The sequence below is a fragment of the Rana temporaria genome, chromosome 12, assembly GCF_905171775.1.
Source record: "Rana temporaria chromosome 12, aRanTem1.1, whole genome shotgun sequence".
Lineage (NCBI taxonomy): Eukaryota > Metazoa > Chordata > Amphibia > Anura > Ranidae > Rana > Rana temporaria.
The window spans coordinates 47263105-47268526 of record NC_053500.1 but is presented as its reverse complement, the minus strand read 5'-3'; the positions used below and the strand labels follow the sequence as shown (position 1 = coordinate 47268526).

Genomic DNA, 5422 nt, shown 5'->3' with positions numbered 1-5422 from the left:
AGTGGGGGCATGTAATGGCACAGTGGGGGCATGTAATGGCACAGTGGGGGCATGTAATGGCACAGTGGGGCTTGGAAAAAAAGGGGGTAGTCTTATACAGTGAGTATATCCCAAAACCCAAATTTTTCCTGGAAAATTAGGGGGTCGTCTTATACGCCAAGTCGTCTTATACGCCGGAAAATACGGTACACAATTTTTACTTTCCTTCCTTTAATGGAAACTTGTATATTAGTAAGCGTGTTATACTACGGTTTAAATATGTTATGGAAAATAAAAGTAAGGCAAAATGTACATACATTCCAAAAATGATGTATCTTTATTTTTCGAGTAAGAAATTGTTCACTGCGAAGAACTTCAGGCTGGATAATGGAAAATAATGTTGGAAGCAAAATGATTACTGGAATACACAGTCTTCCTGTTAATTCCCTGCAGAAAAAGAAAATACTTTGGCCACAAGTATCTTGTGACTGCTGTTAGCAGCCCATACACTCTTCCCACTTTAAGTTCCCAGAAGTGGTCAAACAAGAAAAGAGAAAACAGCTAAATATACAGATGAAGTTAATATAATCAAGTTGTCTAGGGTGCATTTACACTGGCAGCTTTAACCTCCTTGGACTGGTTTGTAAGTGTAGCGTAAATGCTCCAAACTATATCCAGGAGTGGTTAAACATACCGTGCCCAGGACCACTTAGAAGAGGTGGTCCTGGGCACAATTGGCTTGTAGTCTGGCTTCAGAGGCGGCTCTCTAATTCGGCAAATTAGGCGGTCGTCTAAGGCCTAGCACCCACAGGGGCCTCGCGACCACCTAATTTGCCGAATTAAAGAGCCAGTGCTGAGAAAGAGTGCACTGACACCAGTACTTTAAGGCTCTTAATATATGCAACTTATGCAGTTAATTTTTATCGCTTTCATTTTTTCCATTATGGTGTGAGTGGGACCTCATGTCTAAGTCACGCCTAAGGCTTCACAAAGCCTAGAGCCGCCTCTGTCTGGCTTTAGTATGAGTGCAAACTATGCCTGAGCACAGAACTCCCTAACGATCGCCAAACACAAAAGCAGGGATCACTGTTGTCTGGTTGGCAAATATGATGAAGTAAGTGAACCCAGGAACATGCTTATGACCCAGTGTAAGTGCAGACCTTGAATTTAAAAAGGTGCATGTCCTCTGTACCATTTTATTTTATTTTATTTTGACTTTCAACACCCATTGTAAAATATAGAAAACTACATTACAGTGTTATTTATTAATAAAAAGAACACCTCAAAAGATTGTAGTATGTACATTTGCAGAGTCAATTTGCACTGTAGGCCCCAATTTGAACAGGACCCCCAACAATCTAGAAATCAGTTTCCCAGCACCATTCCACATCAGAAACAGTAGCTAGAGTTGTCCACTTTCACCCCTTATTTTCTTCCTGCTGCTGGAAGCTTTTTTTGTAGAAAATTTTTGCAAGCGCGAATATAACTTGTATACGAGTAGGTAAACATACTTTGATGTTACAAACCAAAACTTTGTTGCTGAGTTCACAATGTATTGGGAAAGCTCCAATTTTCACATGAACTATGAAAAATTTGAGGTGCTGAACCTGACCCTCCCAGGAGCAACCCTTAAGAGCCGGTTCACACTGGGGTGGCACAACTTCGGGGGCGACTCGGCCAGACAACCTGAAGACGACTTCTAAGGCGACTTGCAAAATGACTTCTGTATAGAAGTCAATGCAAATCGCCCCGAGTCGCCCCCGAAGTCGTACAAGAACCTTTTTCTAAGTCGGAGCGACTTGCGTCGCTCCTATTAGAACGGTTCTATTGACTACAATGGGACGCGACTTGTCAGGCGGCTGTGTCGCCTGACGAGTCGCCCCAGTGTGAACCGGGTCTAACAGGCTCAAACATAATTTGATTTCAGGTTTCAACTCTTTGCACTCAACTTTCCTCCCCTTATATCTACCTTTTGAAACAAATTGGGTTCCAGGCACATGAAAGTTTCCTTATAGATGGGGAGATACAATATAATTTACAATATAATACAAAACATTTTACACCTTGGGCCAAATCCTCAAAAGGGATACGCAGGCGGAACTGCTGTTCAGCCTGCGTATCCCTGTGCCTATCTTTGGAACTGATCCTCAGAAGCAGTTTTCCAAAGAAAGGCAGAAGATCCGACATCTGTAAGAGACTTACACTGTCGGATCTTAGGATGCAGTACCGCATCCGCCGCTGGGGGCATTTTGTGTCGAAATGCCGCCTAGCGTATGCAAATGAGGACTTACGGAGATCCACAAAGCTTTTCAGCTTTGTGTTTTCTGCGTAAGTTTACGTTTGCATACGTAAAATTAGTTCTGCTTTTACAAAGTGTAAACTAGTTACACCTTGTAAAAACAGACTTTTTTTTCGATCGCCGCGATTTTTTTTTAATTTTGCATTTTTTTTTCCGGCGCGTAACTTTTTTTTTACCCGACGCAACTTTATTGTCCCGTCGCAATCCACAAAGCCCGGCGTAACGTAATTTAGCGCGCTGCCCGTCGGGAAAATGACGTCACGAGCATGCGCAGTACGGCCGCGCGGGAGCGCGCCTCATTTAAATTGTCATCGCCCCCTGGAGAAGAGGACCGCCTTGCGCCGGGAGAATTTAAGTTACACGGCCTGAAATTTCTAGGTAAGTGCTTTGTGGATCGGGCACTTAGGTAGAAATTTTAAGGCAGTGTAACTTAAATGGGAAAAGATAAGTTAGGCAGGATCTTTGAGGATTTGGCCCCATATTCTTTACCTTCTCCAGACGATACTGATACACATCCACTATCCTGCGTAACATCTATTCAATGAGTCCTGAACAAGTTTATCTGATCTTCCAAACCTGCTCATATCAAACACACCATTCTTTGTAGACCTAAAACGTCTGGGTGAAAGGCACTTCTCGATATTTGTTAGATTCTAAAAAAGTTTTAAAAAAAGGTAATTAAAATAAATAAAAATAATAATAAAAAAAAAACCTGTGCATACATGCAAATGCAAAAGTAAATCCCACACATGTATGTAAACAGAGGTCACACCACACATGTGAGGTATTGCCATAAACATCAGAGTAAGAGCAACAATTCTAGGGCCATCGTTCATTATTAACTATACAATGATAACTTGTAAAGGCTTTCAAAGTGTCATCTATGAAAAACTTTAGGTACCGTAGTTTGTCTATTTCACAGGCGTGTGCAATTTTAAGTCTTGACATGTTTGGTATCTATTTACTCGATGCAACATCATCTTTTATATTTTACCAAAAAAAAATTATATTATATTGTGTTTTTTATATTATATATATTGTCAGAGATGTCAAGTTGCTGTCGGGGATTGGGTCTGACCCAGGAACCATCATTTTTGGAGTGAATTGTGTACATTTATTGAGAAGTTGGCTCTCCCTAACATCTGTACTCCTAATATGTGTTTATTGAGCAACCTAGGTAAGGAGGTACTTAGAGAATCTCAAAAGTCCCTACTCCGACTTTTACGCCAAAAAATAGGTGTTTATTGGACAACCTAGATAAGGAGGTACTTAGAGAATCTCAAAAGTCCCTACTCCGACTTTTACGCCAAAAAATAGGTGTTTATTGGACAACCTAGATAAGGAGGTACTTAGAGAATCTCAAAAGTCCCTACTCCGACTTTTACGCCAAAAAATAGGTGTTTATTAGGCAACCTAGATAAGGAGGTACTTAGAGAATCTCAAAAGTCCCTACTCCGACTTTTATGCCAAAAAATCTATTGTATTGCAGTGGAAGAGTTTGGATCCTCCTCGTTTAGGAACTTGGTTTGAGCTGGTTAATAAGGCCTTACCGATGTACAAATTGACATATCTTGCAAGAGGTTGCTCTAAAAAATTTGACAAATTATGGTCATGCTGGGTAAATGCTGTGTCCGGAGATATTGATATCTAAGTGGCAATATCCTTCTAAGGGCCTTGGCTCTGAGTGAGGTACTCTAGTCGGTGTTCATCTTAAAGGATTTGATTTCTTATGTACATACAGTCTTCACCTTCTGGAGGTCTCTCTACCTGTAATGCCGCGTACACACGACCATTTTTCATGACGTGAAAAATGCCATTTTTTTAATTGGTCATTAAAAACGATTGTGTGTAGCCTCCAGAGCATTTTTCTCTATGTGAAAAATGGCCATTAAAATTTTCACGTCGTTTTTCACGTCGTCGTTTTTCACATCATGAAAAACGGTCGTGTGTGGGCTTTAACGACGGCAAAAAAACGCACATGCTCAGAAGCAAGTTATGAGATGGGATCACTCGTTCTGGTAAAACTAGCGTTCGTAATGGAGATAGCACATTCGTCAGGCTGTAACAGACTAAAAAGCACGAAGACTGAAAAGCGCAAATCGTCTCTCACCAAACTTTTACTAACACGAAATCAGCAAAAGCAGCCCAAAGGGTGGCACCGTCCGAATTGAACATCCCCTTTATAGTGCCGTCGTACGTGTTGTACGTGACCGCGCTTTGCTCGAGCATTTTTTTTTCACGATCGTGTGTATGCAAGGCAGGCTTAAGAGGAATCACGTTGAGAAAAACGTCGTTTTTCCCATGACATGAAAAATGGTCGCGGCATAAGAGTTTAACATTTGTAATCTGTTATAGTAAGGGAAGCGAAGCACCAGCTGGTTCTTGGTTGCATTTTAGTTGTGTTTATTCATGATTAACAAAAAAACTAAACGATATATGTATGTCTCTGTATTGTTGGATATGCTATACCGATATGTTTTCTCTATGTATGTTACTATAGTAGGAGGTGTTTTACGCTCTACCTCTTTTTCAAAACACTAATAAAATTACCTTTAAAAAAATCTATATATATTGTTGTATTGGCCTATTTTCTCCTGAAAATGTGTTGCTTGATAAACGACTGCACAAATATTGCAACAGTCACCATTTTATTCTCTAGGGCCTCTGCTTTCATAAAAAAATGTACCTGGGAATTTACAAAGTGTCTTGTGCCATTTTAGTGGCTCAAGAAACTGTCACAAATGTCTTTAAAGTGGTTGTAAACCCTTACAACCCTGTTTATGCTACAGGTAAGCCTATATTAAAGCTTACTTGTAGCTACCCTGGATATCTCCTAAACCCCTTTAAACTGTACAATCAAAAAAGAATACTGTTATTCTTCAATTAACATATTCGCTAAATGTTGTGGCCATCCTTATTGTCAATTACATTCTCATACCAAAAGATAAAGTAAAAAAAAAAAAAAGTTCTCATGCCTCACAAGCAAGGATTGGATTTCTAATAAGCTGCGTTTCCAGTATATCATGTCAAAATGAGTACCAAATGTTTTGTCTGGGAACACTATGTACTGAACAAAATGAAAACAATATGGTTTCAGAGTATAGAATACATTAAGCAGTCACTTCATTCGAAATGCTCCCGCAG

The 5422-nt window shown here is 40.0% G+C and overlaps 1 long non-coding RNA gene across 1 annotated transcript; it reads left to right on the top strand.

Annotated features, from left to right (window-relative positions):
- Positions 1-3242: 3242 nt before the first annotated feature.
- On the top strand, positions 3243-3734 carry LOC120919545. The gene is made up of 2 exons (XR_005744590.1): positions 3243-3463; positions 3544-3734. It is a non-coding gene; the product is annotated as an uncharacterized LOC120919545 (long non-coding RNA).
- Positions 3735-5422: the final 1688 nt, after the last annotated feature.